Here is a 16744-nt window from a genome sequence, read left to right on the forward strand (position 1 = left end):
GGAACATATGTATATATATAACTGATTCACTTTGTTATAAAGCAGAAACTAACACACCATTGTAAAGCAATTATACTCCAATAAAGATGTTAAAAAAGCCAAAAACTTGTGAATATTGAAAAAGGCTTTTATTTCAGTTAGTAGTACTATATCAATGTCAATTTCCAGGGTTTTGACAATGTACTATGGCCGTGTAAAATAAAATAATACAATGTGTCAAAATATTGGGGAAAACTCATTGAAGGATACCTGGGAACTTTCTGTACTATTTCTGCAACTTCTTGTGAGCCTTAAACTATTTCAAAATTTAAAACAGTTATAGAAGTGTATAGCAGAACAGGTTTGTGTTGATCACCGTAATAAGACTTTTTAAAAAGTAGTGTGACTTTATCTATTCTCTTCCCCCCCAAATAATCCAAAATTGGTTATATCAACGTTCTCTTATATGTCGCTGAATTTGAATATGGTACCCAAGAATGATGTCAGTCAACATCCACGTCTACCAGTTACAGATCCCTGTGGGGTTATAAATATCAGAACCATTTGTGCATCAACAGAGATGCCATTTGAGTAGGGTCTGGAAATATGTGTTAAATTTCACCAGGTAGGGAAAGGAGAGAGAAAGCTATGCTAGGCAAAGGGAAGAGCAGGAGTAAAGGCACAGAAGTATGAAAGTCAAGGCATATCAGGGAAACAGATATTGGTTTGATGGAGCTGATGCTTGGGGTATAAAGGAGGACTGGTTGGAGAAGAACCTGGAAAGATGGGTTGGAGCTGGAATGTAACAGTCTGGATGTGATTCTCTTGTCTCTAAAATCGAGGACTTTGGATTTTCCTTGTAGTATTGTACTTACTACACCTGTCTTGTGTCATAGTTACTTGGGTCTGTATTTTTTCTCCCCAGCTAGATCCCAAGTTCCTTGAGGAGATGGTCCAGGTTTGGTTCATCTGTGTAGCATCTGTAGCACCTAGCTGTGTGCTTTGTCCTTAGTAGGTGCTGATAAAATTGTCCTAGGAATGTATAACGTGTCACAAAGGTGCAGTTGATATTCCCTCTCAAGAACATTCGGAGCCCCAAGATAATGTAGAGTGAGGTGTTGACCTCCAGGGAAATGAAAGCATCAGGAAGAAAACCATCCTCTTCAAGCTCCCTTTGTATCTGGCTTTGGTGATTGGGTATGGCCATGCCCTGCCATCTTTGACATATGCCCTCTATTGGCCCTCGACTATGCCATGATGGTGTCCTTTGAAGAGACGTAATGTGCCTTGCCCTAATCTATTTAGCATTCCACTCTCACGTCCCTCTGTTCAGCTTTGCTGGACGCTTGCAGAGATGTCTCACCCCTTCACCACCTGTTCCTCGGGTCTCTGAATTATAGTGAATACAATGGGGTTTAGACGGGAACCTGTAGATGCTAGGTGAAGAGCTCCTCAAGAAGGCGATTTTCTCCGGGATTTGGCTGGCATACCTTACCTGAGGGGATCTCCACCGTGCCTGCTGGTGATTTTTTTCCCTTTGCCTCCTAAGAGAAATGTTCTATTGCTCACCACTTCAGATGGTTGGATGTGGGGATGGGGGCACTTCTGTTCCTGTCAACCTCATTATGTGGTTATCAGGAGCAGACACTGTCCAGGTTGTCACGACAACCAGCAATGATTCAAAGCTTCCCTGAAAGGTCTGTATCTCTGGCAAATAATCAGCCTTTAGCTCTCAGCAGATGCTGAACTGAGCAGCCAATCACAGGTGAGCTGAGAAAGCATGACATCATAGTCCAGCTGGTCCAAAAAAAAAAAATTAAGATTCGTTTTTCTATTTCTCTCCTTGGTTCTTTGTCCCCTAGATTTTGTCCTCTACTTTCTCATTCTCTCTCTTTTCCCCTAGTAAAATGGAGAGAGCAATGAAACCAACTTTCCAAATTAACTCTGCAGTTTGACTTAGGTTCGGGCAGTGCCTGGATCGGAGTGTGTGGGGAAGGAATGTATAATGTGATCCACTTAGGAGCAAAACAGAGCATCAGCTCAATTAAATAATGTGGTTTGATATGTAGGACCATGGAAGTGGGGCTAATTAAAACCAAGTCAGAGGAGAGGAACTTCCTAATTCTCATATTAATTCATCCAGAGTCACCTGCATTTAATTGTCTTCTGCTTTTCCTTCGCTAACTCCCTGGTGGAGGGGAGGAGGGCAGAGGCTGTGGGCTTCTGAAAGCTGGTAGATTCTACAGGGCAGGTCTCTAATGGGCGCTAATTATAGTGAGGGAAGGTGAGGAGTGGCCCCCCCTACCACCCAGTCCCGAGGTTCCCCCATACAGGGAGTATATGTAAATGGGGATTCGTCCAGTCTATTAAGGAGGTGTGTAGCTCTGAAATCTGTTAAAACCATTCGTATTCCATGAGCCATTTGCATCCATACAAGAGTCCAGGGAGACAGGCAGGACAGGTTTCTCAAAGGAGTAATTTAAAGCTGAGGGAAATTCGAATCTTGCCCAAGGTTTCCTAGCCAGAGGCTAGACTACAGTCTGGGTCTCCTGATTCCCTGGCCAGAACTCTGAAGACCCACGAGGATGGTGTTTTCCTAGCCATGGGCTTCCCTCTTTCCCTAGCCTCTGGTTTTAAGGGATGTGGGATGAGACCTTTGCCCTGCAGGATACCCACCACGTTGCCTCCTTCAGGACAGCTGGAGCCCCTAATGATTGGAGTAGAAGGTGGGAGGGATGGGAAGGAGCCCAGTAGGGCCTGACTACAGTGATGACAATAGGTTAGAGTGAGCAGGCCCGGATGAAAGAGGAGTGGGCACCGCGCGCCCAGCCAATGCCTTGTGCGCTAGCTGCCAAGGCAGGTTCTTTTGTATGCAGAGCAGGAGGGAGGATTTTTTTTTTTTAAGTTCAGCTGTTGCAGCAAAAGCTGTGAAGACTGAGCCACAGAGACCCAGAGTCGAGTACTGGGAATAATTTCTGGCTTTGGGACTTGAGGCAGGGGCGGAGAGGGAGCCAGAATATCCAGGCTGCTTTTGCCTGGTAGGTTCCCTTTAGCAGGGGTTTGGCTGGAACAGTTTGAAGATATTCGTTTTAGTTTACATCTGTTGCTACAAGCCCCATCTCACTTCTCATGTGACTGAAAGGGCTGACTGGGTTGGTGGGAGCCAAAGGAGAAATACAACTGAAGTTGCCATGTAGGGTGGTAGAAAGAACAGAACTGACAGTGGAGACCTGATTTCTAGGACCATCTCTCTGAGGCATTGACCAGGCTACTTTCAACCCCAGACCTCCATTCACTCATCTATGAAATGCAGGTCATAACAATTGCCACAGTACACTGTCGTGGTTATTGTGAGGATCAAACGGGGAGAAACAAAAGTGGTGTGTAACCTAAGGAGCAGGATACGCGTGCCAAGAGGTTGTTATGGTAGTGTTGTTGTATCCTGAAGTCAATGAGCTTGGGGAAGGGAGTTGATGAACACAGATGAAATCTTTAAGACATTTCAGTTTCCCTGCAAGGTCCCATGCAGTTATCCTATATTCCTGGAGAACAAAGCCCAGCAGCAGTAAAGACTGCTGTATGGTATCAAGAATGAAATAGATTATCACCCTTTCACAGGAAGACTGAAGTCTTTGTGTTGATCCCCACTCCTAAGTCCAGTCCTCTTTCTATGACACCACTATGCTTTAACTTATCAAGCACCTAATAGGATTTTGGCCCCGTGCTAGTTCCTATAATCACCAGGGAGAGAAGAAATACACGCATGAAATGTTTAAATAACCATGTGCGGTGATTGCATAAATAGCTCTGAGTTATAGCTGAGGTATATGGGAGGATTAGAGTGAAATCAAATACCTTTTAATTACAATTTAAATCAATAGCCTAGAAGACTCAAGTTAGATCATTAGCCAGGAAAATCCAGTTATATCTTTCTATTTCTTTTTTTTTTGTCAAGTGTTCTTATTGTTTAAAATAACCCAAAGGAGTGCATTTTACAAATCAGAGATGTAGCACTAAATAAATGACATTCATTTATATCAGTGATTTTTAGATTACGTTTACCACGATGTAAAAATAAAAATCAATGTGATGGGTTGCTCTTTTTTTAACCCCGAAGTTAATTTAAAAGATATCTGTAAAAGCATTGGAAGCAGAACCATCCTGATTTAAACCTATTAATCAAGGATTTGAGGAGGAGGGTGATGGGAGTTTTTGCATTAGAAGACAGTAACCACACCAAAAAAAAAGCCTTTTTAAAATGCCTGATTAAAAAAAAATATCAAGCTGGTATACTCAGATTTTTTTAAAGCAAATATGTACTTTAACAAAATCAGTAATACCACACATCATATTAGAAAGAGCATGGGTTTTGTACTCAGATCTAGACACAAATCCCAGCTCTGGGAAATTCATGTAATACTCATGTATACATAAATATATTTTTTAATTAAGGAAAATTAAAAGTAAAATGCAAAGTGATTCTTAAAAAAGTCTTAAAAGTATGTGGTTTACTTAGTCTTTGCCTCCCTCTTTCCTGCTTTGTCATAGACTTGAAGGGTCATTATTATTCATTTCCCAATTCCCAATATCATCAGAATTTAACATGAATTAGTCCAAAGAGGAATCCCAATCTCCAACTTCCCCAGATGTCTCTGGTGAATCTAGAGGCCTGTTGTGTGACTTTGCCTAAGAGGACCCTGGCAGATGTATTAGTTCACTCTTGGTCTTGAAACTTATTTTGTTGACATTACAGCGAAATGATTGCTGGATGCTATGCAGTGCTGAGAAAATTGGATAGAAGTGCACTGGGGAGGGTCATGACCCATCTTGACCATTTAACTATGTGAGGACACATTTATCTTTATAAAAAGAAGTTCGAAAGTGAGGAGGAAAAATCACCAATAATTCTACTTCTTTAACCCAACTATTATAATTTTATGTTCATCTCTGATTTTTTTTTGTGTGTAGGCATATTTTACATCATTATAATTCGAATGTACTTATTATTTTGCATTTTTGGTCATTTTTGATGACAGCTTACTGTCTCCTTGCTGGGGTTTACACTAATTTACATAATCTAGCCAAATCCTAGGGCGGATGGATTTTGGAGTAGCAAGAGATGACATTTGAGGTTAGATTTTAGAAGGCTTTCAACATGGGCAAAAATTTAAACTTTTTCTTAAAGACAAGAGATGCCATGGGAGGTTTTAGGGAAAGGATGGACAGAAACAGCCACATCTTAACAATTGTTAATATAACTATATATGTGTGTGTGTGTGTGTATACACACATATATATTGTATTTGAAGTAGATTAATCATTCTCTTTTTGTATAATGCTGTTTTTACTTATTTTTTTTTTGGCTGCGTTGGGTCTTCGTTGCTGCGCATGGGCTTTCTCTGGTTGCAGCGAGCAGAGGCTACTCTTTGTTGTGGTGTGCCTCTGATTTTTTTTTGTGTGTAGGCATATTTTACATCATTATAATTCGAATGTACTTATTATTTTGCATTTTTGGTCATTTTTGATGACAGCTTACTGTCTCCTTGCTGGGGTTTACACTAATTTACATAATCTAGCCAAATCCTAGGGCGGATGGATTTTGGAGTAGCAAGAGATGACATTTGAGGTTAGATTTTAGAAGGCTTTCAACATGGGCAAAAATTTAAACTTTTTCTTAAAGACAAGAGATGCCATGGGAGGTTTTAGGGAAAGGATGGACAGAAACAGCCACATCTTAACAATTGTTAATATAACTATATATGTGTGTGTGTGTGTGTATACACACATATATATTGTATTTGAAGTAGATTAATCATTCTCTTTTTGTATAATGCTGTTTTTACTTATTTTTTTTTTTGGCTGCGTTGGGTCTTCGTTGCTGTGCATGGGCTTTCTCTGGTTGCAGCGAGCAGAGGCTACTCTTTGTTGTGGTGCGCGGGCTTCTCATTTGCGGTGGCTTCTCTTGTTGTGGAGCACCGGCTCTAGTTACGCGGGCTTCTGTAGTTGTGGCACGTGGGCTCAGTAGTTGTGGCGCATGGGCTCCAGAGCGCAGGCTCAGTAGTTGTGGCGCACGGGCTTAGTTGCTCTGCAGCACGTGGGATCTTCCCGGACCAGGGCTCGAACCAGTGTCCCCTGCATTGGCAGGCGGATTCTTAATCACTGCGCCACCAAGGAAGCCCCTATAATGCTGTTTTTAAAATATGTGTTTCACGTGCAGAAAGGTAGTTTTCCTATCTAGATTGCCATCTCTTTGAACCCCATTGCCATACCTGCCTCTCAATTTACTGTGGATTCTGGAGACTCCATCGGTGTAAACTGCTTGCCTGACAGGTGGTGTCCCAAATCCAAACCATTTGCCCCCAGTAAAAAGTGCTTGTGTAGCTGGACAGATTTCCTCCCCTGAAAATGTACCTGAAATCCCAGTCTTCCTGCGGGGGCAGTTGAGGAAGATATACTCAATAACCGCCGTCCCCTCCCACTGTCAGGTGTGCCTCTTTCTCGAGGGCCACACCTCTGTCTAGACAACCCTGACAGTGTAGAAGTTTCCATCTCCTTTTCCTTTCCCTCTCCCTGTTCCCTCCCCTTCATTTTTTTTTTCCTTCCCGGCGCTTCCTGCCTGGAAACAAAAGATTGGTCCCCAGTAGCCCACTCAGGGTGATTTTAGTTTTCTGCTCCGGCTCTGATTGGCCTCCGCGCGGTGCAGAGCCCGGGTGACGTCATAGCGGAGCAGGGCGAGGGAGCTGTTGCCGAGCAGGGCTCGACCGCGGGCGTGCAGCTGTGGGCGGCGGACCGTCTGGGGTCTCGCGCGGGGGGCTGCAGCTTTCCCCGGCCCGGAGCGAGTGTGCGGGGCCGGGAGGAGAGCCGGGGGGGTGGGGAGCGGGCCGAGCCCGGGGCTGCGGCTGCGGCCGCGGGGCTTCGGCGCCCCAGCCCCGCCAGCCAGCCCGAGCGCTCGGAGGGAGAGGCAAGGTCTGGACGGGGTGGCTGGACCAGTGGCAGGTAAATCCCGCGATGGGTGGCACCCGGCTCGCTCTGGGGAAGGGGGTGGCGGCCGGGCTCTGCTTTTAGCCGGCCGGGCAGATTTTCTGCTTGCCCGGACCCCCCTCCCGCTGTCGCGGCGCCCCGGCCTCGAGTCCCCTACGTGGCTCCCCCAGAGCCCTGACACCTGGCGCACCGTGTACACGATCCCGGCTCGCGAACCCGGACAAGTGGGTGTGTCGGGGCCATTCCCGGAGGACCAGGGCCCCTTCGCTGGGTCAAGCCCTAGACTCGCTTACTGGGGCCTGGGCCGCTTGAGGCTAAATCCGCCCCCGGAGCTACGTCAGGCTGTAAGTCTTATACCATCGTCCCGCCTCCCTCCCCCAGCCACTGTGGCAGCGATGGCAGCCCCCTACCCCCACAAGGCGAGGGGGTGTGGCCGCGGCCCCGGCAAGTCCGGGGGAGGGGGAACAGCCCAACCCGAGCAAACAGAAAAAGTGACGATTTTCTTACACGGGCGCCTTTCCCCCCTTTCTTTTATTTTTCTATATTTCCCCTCCCCCTTTTTGGCGGGGGGGAGGGCAATCAGAGGAGGACTCTTTTCTTCTCCTGTGAGGACTAGAATGATGCAATAATGTCCCTAGAAAGCCCGGGGTCCCTCAGTTGGCCTTTGTCTTTGTCTGGGGAGCAGGGTCATCAGGTCCACTGCCCCCCTTCCCTGTCCCCCTTCAGCTTGCAGGGGGCCTTGCTCTCAGTTTGCGAACTGGCTCTGGCAAGGTTCCTGCCACACTTTCGGAGGGATTGGACCTTTTCGATTCTTGCTCTGGCAGGATTCCTGCCACACTTTCGGAGGGATTGGACCTTTTTGATTTCTTGCCCTGGCAGGTTCTTCTTCCCTCGGTGGTGGTGGAGGGGTGGAGTGCGGGAGCGGTGGGAGGGCGGTGCCCGCAGGGAGGGAGCCAGAGGCTCCACTTGTTCTTTTGGTCCCACCTTCCAGAATCCAGTGCCAGACTCTGGACTTGAGGGTTCTGGGCTGTGGTCTGTAGAAGCGAAGGAAAGAAGGGTGAGTGGCTTGGCTTTGGGAAGCATGAAGGGGGCGGTTGCAGTGCTATTTTAAAAAAATGGTTTTCAGCAGGGAAGCCTTTAGCCATGTTAGTCTCGCTCCCCTCATGGTTTTGCAGACTCAAATCCAGGCCAACTGTATGGCTGTCTGAGGTGTTGGAACAGAAGGAAGTCCATTCCTGTCGGTGACAACACTGTGGCCCTGTTCTGGAATGACCAAGGTGTAAAGGTCAGTGCGGTTTTCACTGGGCCATCTGCAAAATTATAATTGGGCAGGTCTGTCATTTGGTTCTTGAGGCCTTTAATCAAGGACACCTTTGGGCAAAGGGGCTTAATATGGTAATGGGTGATTAACAGGCGAGGGCTTAGAGAGAGCCATGTGAATCTCTGTTTCTGGATACAAATATCATAGCCTCCTCCCCCCAGGAAAGAGGCAAAATAGCCAGAGACTGGGGTGGGGGGGGCGGGTAAAAGCCAACAGCTGCGAATCTCGAGGCCAGGGGGGACCTTGAGATGTCAAGGAGCAGGCCCTCCAAGCCTCCAGGCAGGCAATTGGGCCTTGTAGGAGAGACCTCACAGAAAAAGGGGGTTTGCCTGTGACAGAGGTACAGGCATGGGGCCACAACACCCTAAGGACGTTCCAAGTAGCTGACCATTCCCACAGGTTGCTCTGAGGTCTTTTGGGGGAAGGGAGCAGACAGACGTGACAAGAGACGGAAATGAGGAATAACTTCGGGGATTGGGAGGTGCTGCCCTCATCAGAGACTCTGTTATTATGAGGTCAGAGACTAAGCTACTATGAAGTCAAAGTGGGTAGCCAAGGCCAAAAAAAAAAAAAAAAATCAGATCTAGAAATCAGATGGAGTAGGTAGGTAAGGTCAGGGGAGTAGATAGGAGCAAAGCCAAAGAGAGAGAGAAGAAAAAAGCCATCATCTTACCAGGAGCCCAAACGCCCTGATTGCCCTGGTGAACTGGGGACAATTTTGGTGGCTGAGGCACCTGTGGCTCAGCCCAGGCTTAGGGGGACGATTGCTCCGTAGTTGGGGAATCAATAGCGTTCCCACCGGTGAAACCCAACCTTCAGGAGCCAGTAGCTTTGGTCGAGGGAAGAAGAAACTTGATAAGCAGCAGCCTCTACAAATGGCTCTTCCTCCTGGGTAAGGAGAAGGGAGTGGGGGACCAGGTCCCCAGAACGGACTGGGGGAGCTTCGAATCTGGCCGAGACAGGTAGGTTGACTGCTTTTACCTGGGGTGGGCCAGGGCCAGGTCTGGGGCCCCTGCTCCAGGCATGGTGGTATCTCTGCCTGTGCTCAAAAAGAAAGCCCTCCTTCCCAGGGGCCCTGGGACCCTGTGCAGACCAGGGACGGCGAAAACCACTGCCCTAGAAGGTAAGTGAAGGTGCTGAGGCATCTAGGGTGCAGCTTAAGCTTCAGCTGCCCTGCTGTCCCCCAACCACGCCACCGGCCAGAGGCTAGGCGGTTCCCTCTGCAGGGCCTGGGGTGAACTCGGCTGCCAGCTCAGCACTACGCGGCTTCTCTGGCAGGGGGCGGGAAATGGCAGGCCGCGGTGCGCCCAGGGCCAGAGTCCTCCATTTCAGGTGTGAAAACTGGGCCTCGGATCAAGTGACAGCCATACATTTCAAATCTGATTTAGGGGTACCTGATGAACCCTCGGGTCTGGCAGTCTGCTTCCATTTCCTCCCAGAATGTGTCGCTTCCTCCCGCGCTCCGCGACTTTGGAAGGCATTTGCATTTACATCCCCGGTGATTACTGGAGTCACTAATACAGCCTAACCCGGAGTTTAATTGGAAACGTTAATCAATGCGATGGATCCGTGTCTGATTTGCACAGTCGGTCAATTATCTGCAGGTTGGGGCAATCTGCGCTGCACCCAGGGGGATGCGAGGAGGGGCAAGATGGCATGGCCACAGCTGGGTCTGCGGGCGCGAAGCAAAATGAGGGAAGCGGAGCTTGAAGACTGGAAAGAAATGAACAGTTTCCTGGTGGGGAATGGAAATCACGGAAAGGCCTGGGTGCCTGATCACTGAGATGGAATAGGACGGTGTTGGAGCCCACACGGTGGAGATGGAGGCCAGGGTTTTGCCCTGAGGTGGGAGGGTCCTGGATGTGGAGAAGGAAGATTTTTTAGGGACTAGAGGACCAGGAGCTGGGGTGGAACCAACCCTGGGAGTCCAGAAGCCAGTGTTCTGGTCTGAGTGTTTCTGCCCCTCTCTGGGCCTCAATTTCCTTGTCTTTCAAATGATGGGTTTGGACTAGGTGGTTTCTAAGATGGTGATGACATTTTAGGAAATGGGTCCATTTATTCTTGGTAATGAAAAACAGGTTCACTAAAGGAGAGCCCCCCCCCCAATTTACCCCTTTTAAATCATACTTTTTGGCGTGCCTCTAATTTGGAGGAAAACAGTACAAAACAAACCCACAACCACTACACACATTTCATCTCTTTCAGCAGGGTGGCCTTACTTTTATTTCATGGGAATGGGAACAGGGAGGAAAAGAGATGCGCAAGTGGAGAATCTGCCCCTGTAACCAAGCCCCTGAAAAGCGCCGTGGGGCTCTTACACAGATCTTACACCCTGGAGGGGGGTGGACGTGCGTTAGTGGCCCTGACTCCCTAACTCAGCCTCAAAACAGAAGGGCTTGGGGTGAGGGTGAAGGAAAGGCCCGGCTTAGGGTCTGTATCCTTTTCCTTCTGTCTTCCTCACCCCCCTCCCTCTCTGAGCCAGGTGGACTTTTTGGAATTCTGTACTCTCTAGAGACACTACCCCTAACAATCAGCACAGTCGCGCCCTCTAGTGACCTCAACGGGGACACCTTTGGCAGAGCTCCAGATACATCCAGTGGCCCAGCTCCGATGTCAGAGCTTAACCCCCTGTGCAGTTGTGGAGAAGGGATCCAGTCCTTCCAACTGAGAAACTCAGGCGGCTGCAACTTCGTGTAGGCCCATCTGGGGCTGGGAGTTGAGAGAAGGAGCCATTTCACCCCCAATGCCCAGTTTCCTTCTTTGGGCCTGAAAAAGGTTCTGGAACATTCCCAGCTCTCTTCAGTGCTGGGACAGGTACTTGCCATGGGAGGGCTCTGTGGTGGAGAGAGTGGTTGTCCACAGATTCCCTCCCCTACCAAGGAGGTGGCAGCCCTAGTCCCCAGACAGATGCTGGCAGGAAGCCGGAATGTAGCAAGGCTGGGGTGCTGGTAGGCGCACGAGGGGTGCACTGATCTCTACCCCAGCCTCCAGTAGGAGGCTAAGCCACCGGTGCATACATGGGCAGTATAAACACACAGAAGATACAGACACACAACGTGGCGTAGACACATGACACACAACATAGATTAGACACAGGCTCCCCAAGCACGGGATAGATGGAATACACATGCAACACATTGCAGACCCACGGCACACATATGCAATACGGTACTGACATGATACACATGCACAACACCAAATAGACACGGCTGCACACGCACGACACGGTGCAGGTACGCAAATGCAATGTGGCGCAGGCTGCGGCTCAGACACAGCCGACCCCGTACGTGCTCACACACAGACACGCCCGCGCTTCCACCACAGCATACCCCCAGACGGGTGACAGGAGTGCGGCCACCAGGTGGAGCTCTGTGTCCTGCCCGTTGCTTCTGCATTGGCTCCGGCTGTGCAGCTGGTGGGTTCAAAGCGGGCTGCCGTGGAAGCAATAAGCAGCTGAGGGGAAGTGGAGGTAGGTCAAGGAAAGCTCTTGATCTTGCACAGAAACCTGGAGCTGCTTGGTTAGTACTGGCTGGTGCCCTAGCACCCCGCTCCCCCAGGTCCTCTGGCGCTGCTCCCGACCTGGGGACGCGCAGGGGCCTTCCTGCGGCCCTTCTTCTTGGGTCCTCTCCAAGTCCCGCCCCTCTCTGGAGCGCCCCCCACCCCGCGCGCCCTTGCAGGATGAGCTCATGCATTGGGGGCGGGGGTGGCGCACCACTCAGCGGTGCAATGGGTAGCATTTGGAAAGGCTGCTTGGAGTGTGCGTGTGGGACGCTCGCAGGGGATGCCAGGGCCCTGGGGGGCCAGACGTGCTCTGGAAGCTTCCCAGCAGCAACTGGAAGACCTGGGGGATGGCTTGGTCTTTTTATTCTAGAAAGGGGAATTGGGAAGAACGGGGCTTTTCCTGGCTTCCTGAGGCTTCAGTTTTACTCTCTCCAGCTTTAGATACCCATCCATCCATCCGTGTCTTTGGATTAGGACCCTCTGCGTTCTGGAATCCCCTAATAGAGAATGTGCTAGCCTGGATCTGACTCTATTGGAAGTTAGCCCATAGGTGCTGCTCTTCTTTGAGGACAAAGTCTGTGGAGGAAAGAGGGGACGGGGAAGGAAGGCTTGCAGGGCTTGGGGTCCTACACAGGGAATATCAGTCTCCTCCTTGAGAGGCTCAAGTGATTGTGGGGAAAGGGGCAGGAAAGGGAAGGGTTAAAGGGACCGTGTCTCCTTTGTGGTTGGACATGGAAACCTCTCTGGGGAAGATAGGGGAAATTGTAACCGCCTAAAAACCCCAGTATGTATTCACCCCCCAAAATCTGGGGAAGACTACAGAAGACATCCCTGTGGCAGAGATTGGCGGAAGGTAGAGGAAAGTTCCAATTAGGATTAGAGGCTGAGGCCCTCAGCAGCTGTGAGATGATAGCAAATTAGGGGACCTTAGAGTGCTCCCCCAACCCTGCCCAGCAACCCAGTGAAGGAGGTTGTTGAGGAGGGAAATGGAAATGGTGGTGGAGACTTGGGGGTGAGGGATGAAATAAGCTGAACAGCCGGGTCTTCAGGCAGCTCAGGTAGCCTCAGAGCCAAACCTGCATTTGCCACCATCTCGCAGTCTCCTCCTGTCCACTGGACTGTACCACCACCTGTAAATATGCAAATATTTCACGTCTGTCACTTGATTGAGTGCTCTCAGCACTTGTCCGGGGTGACCAGGGCAGGTCTTTTCCACTCACCAGCAAGCAGATCCAGAGTGGTGAAGTGCTAGCAGTTCTCAACTTGAAACTCCCAGCTCAGTGCCCTTTCTGGACTCCCATGTACCGAGGCTTTTTTTTACACTTCTTGACTCTGATTATCTACCTTCTTAAGGGATTTTCTGTAGTGTGTGTGTGTGTGTGTGTGTGTGTGTGTGTGTGTGTGTGTGTGTGTGTGTGTGCGCGCGCGCGCGTGTGTGATATTTGGGGGGTTGCATGGAGTAGCAGCAGGTGGGGAAGGAGGTTCCCGCCCCCCCACAATGCTTCTCTCGGCAGGTTTCCCCCAAGAAAGAGCAGCTGAGTCCTTGCATCTTGTGGCAGCTGGTGTGCCCAGCACTGAGCCCATCGGAGCTGAAGGCAGCCCGGCCCCTTCTCATGGGCAGCACCAACCTGTGCTGAGGTCCTGCAGCAGTGGCTGTGTGAGGTGAGTAATGGATTCCAGGGCAGGGAGTTAGGGATCTCCAAATCCAGGTAAATGGCACCTTTCCACCAGAGCTCCCTATGTCGAAGACCCTGCCTGGGCCTCACCAGCCAGGCCTCAGGGCACAGCCCATACTTTCTGGGGGATTGTGCAGCTGCGCTTGGTCTCTTGGTTCCCCCATCTCTAATATGGGATTGACAGCCTTGACCTACATCCTGGAGTGAGCAGGAGAAACAACCTAACGGTCATTGCCAAGTCCTTTGCAGATGTCAAGCTCCATCTAAGATGCTTCCCATCAAGCTGTCATTTCCTTTCCTCTCGCTTTCCTGATATTGAAGTGGCATTTCAGCCACATGCCCCAAATTCACCAGTTGGTTCCTGTAATTTCTACTGCCCCATAACCTTAATTTTACCTTCCTATTCAAAGTGTACCCCCATCCCATCCATCCCAGCTCCTGGGCCCGGCAGGCTTAATTTAAACCTTCCAGAACATTCCCTGTCTTACCACCCAACCAGGGAGTATTTCCTCCCCCAGCTCTCCAACGACGCCCGAGTCTGTAGCATGTAGCGTAGCCCTTGTTCCTCTGCTGCCTTAACTAATTCTTGCATGGTTTCTGGAGTATTCATCTTGGCAGGTAAACTGGACTGTGTAAGGTCTTCAGGAGTAGGGACCAGATTTCACAGGTCTCTAGTCTCTCTCAAGTGTCTGACAGTTTCCTAACAGCTTTTCCATTTGGGCCTCTCTCTCTTCCTGTCCACCCCTTTCAGGTTTCTTGGCCTGCCTCTCTGATCGTCTACCTGTCTGTTTTCCTCTCAGGCAGCCATGATAGCTTCCTCTGTTGTCATCTCTGTCTGGCCTTCTGTTGCTATATGCTGCGGTCCAGCTATCTGTATCTTACCGTCCCTCTGTCTCCCTATCTGGTCTTCTGTCTTTTTGTCAGTTGCTGAGACATCTCTCATATTGCCCAAGTCAAAACGAAACAACCAAAATATTAAAAAAAGACCCAACAAGAAAAACAAAGAGACCTAAACAAAAAACAAGCAAGGAGTATGCAATGCAGTTTCCTTTCACACTGAGCCTGTCCTGGGCCTACAGGACAAAGGAAAACTGCAGCTCAGTGGCAGGTGCTTCTGTGATGCCATCTCATGGAGGGGAAGCTCCAGAGTTTTGGCTGTGAAGTTGAAGGTATGAAATTACAGCCTTGCCGATATTGATGCATTCAGCTTTCCAGAGATGCTCTGGCAGGGGATCCTCTATAGAGCTTGAGCAACAGAAGGTAACTAGAACTGGCTAAAATAAGAAGCAAGCCCCTGGGTCTCTCCTGGGTGTTCCATGACAGCCACAGTAATAACTTGTATTTATTGTCTACTGTTGGCAGCACTGTGCTAGGCATTTTACTTGCATGAGACCATTTGATCCTACGGTAACTCTGCAAGGTAGGAATTTGTTTCTGATAGTTGCTGTTTTTGTTTCTGATTATAAAAGTGATACTAGTTTGAGGTAGGTATTTTTATCATCACTGTTTTACCCATGAGGAGACAGAGGTTGAGAGGGGCTAAGGTGCTTGCCTGTAACTGGACACATGTTGTGACTTTGGGAGGAAAGACACTTCTGGAGGGTTTCTCAGCATCCCAGATAATTTTGGTACCCTCCGGTGCTCACACACACACACACACACACACACACACACTGTCACTCTCACAAGCACATACTCATACCCTTGTACATTCACACGATCATATTTACCTCCTTGACTCACACTCACTGTTCACAGTGGACACATTCATAGTGATGATCACTCTTACCCCCTCGCCCTCACACACCGTCATATTTCTGAACACACTATATACAGTTACGTTCATACTGACACACACTGATGCATGTTCACGTCTCTATATTCCCAGTTCCGTACTGACACACACCCACACTTCTCATACACCCACCCTCACGTTCTCACACACTCTTTACGTTCCTTCTTACGTTCTCACACTCTACCAGTCATACCTACACACTCACATCCACTCAGATGATGCAGTCACCCTTAACCTTCCCTCAAATTCCTACACAATTACACACGCTCCGTACACAGACATAGGTTGACTTTCCCCTGCCTGTTTCTCATATGGTCACGCACACACTCAATTTCATACACTCCAACACATTTGCACTGATACCACTATTTCCTCCTCGCAGTTACATGTTTACACAGCTCGTAAGTCACAGACACACACGTGTGCATACATGTTCATATGTTCACATTTATACATGCTCACACCATAAACACAATCTCATCCATTTAAACTCTTCTATCTTTGTACACTCCGAACTGCACCCTTCCACTCGTATGTTCAGCACTGACACAATCACTCTGTCCGTGTCACATTCACACGTAATCACACTTGCCCATGGCAACACTCATTTTGACACAGATTCACAATAGTACTAATAACGACCCACGCCGTCACGTACACACCCGTGTAATACTTTCCCAAACTCTTATACATACCCCCGCACTGATATTATCACATTCACACACTTTCTCACTTCACACACACACGCACACACACATTGTAACACACCCAATTACAGGCAGTAGTTCGTAGTCACAGCTGTCACTTTTTTTCCCCCTATATGCCGCTAGTTCTCTTCTCACCTCTGGCTAAAAGGAAGAGTGTTGCTCTCAGCCAAGTGCCAATGGGACTGGATCTTTCTAGCAAAAAGGAGTGAGATTTATGTCTAGGATTAAAAAGAAGCTGCTCAAACCCTCAGGTCAGGTTTTACATCCTTTCGCCATAGTTTCCTTTTGCAGAAATCACCTCTAATAGGCAGAACCTTAGCCACTCCTTTCCAGAGAGGTTAGGGTTTCAATGGTTTGTTTATCTTTTGGAAGTTTATGGCTTAACTTGCCACCTCATTTCTCTCCCAGGGGCAGGGGGAGGTGAAGCATGCGTTTCTTTATGCACTCATAATGGTTTCGTATGTGAAAGTGTGTGTCTTTGATTTTATGTTTATGATCTGGAATTGCCTGCTGATTAGACATGTGGAAAGGGTAGTCCTGCTTCCAGCAGGTACCTCTCATCCAGCCAGGTCTACCCTTCCCCTGTTAACCCTGGACCGTGGTATTCAAGAAAGAGAAAGTAAAGGTCAGTGAGCTAGCTGGATGATAAAACACATTCCTATTGTGAGTGTGCACGAGCACGTATAGACCCCACTGGAATTTCAACAGCTGTTACTAACAAGTTAACAGAGGAGATTTCTCAGTAGGCGTGGGTAAAGACAAGCTGAAGAAACTTCCTTGCACT

The 16744-nt window shown here is 48.8% G+C and overlaps 1 protein-coding gene across 9 annotated transcripts in view; it reads left to right on the plus strand.

Annotated features, from left to right (window-relative positions):
* The window catches only part of PAK3 (p21 (RAC1) activated kinase 3), a 297105-nt gene that overhangs the window by 166344 nt on the left and 114017 nt on the right, over positions 1 to 16744 (plus strand). For 3 of the 9 annotated variants that reach the window (XM_055081644.1, XM_024128082.3, XM_055081645.1), the window contains one exon: positions 13297 to 13444. The exons of 3 other annotated variants lie outside the window; for them this stretch is intronic. The gene's annotated coding sequence lies outside the window, so the exon portion shown is untranslated. Of the gene's footprint in view, positions 1 to 6905; positions 6976 to 7243; positions 7305 to 7960; positions 8018 to 8135; positions 8246 to 13296; positions 13445 to 16744 lie in introns of those variants that run through there. 3 more of the 9 variants (XM_007106407.3, XM_007106408.3, XM_055081642.1) reach the window with 3 other exon arrangements.

The sequence above is a fragment of the Physeter macrocephalus genome, chromosome 21 (assembly GCF_002837175.3).
Source record: "Physeter macrocephalus isolate SW-GA chromosome 21, ASM283717v5, whole genome shotgun sequence".
Classification (NCBI taxonomy): Eukaryota; Metazoa; Chordata; class Mammalia; order Artiodactyla; family Physeteridae; genus Physeter; species Physeter macrocephalus.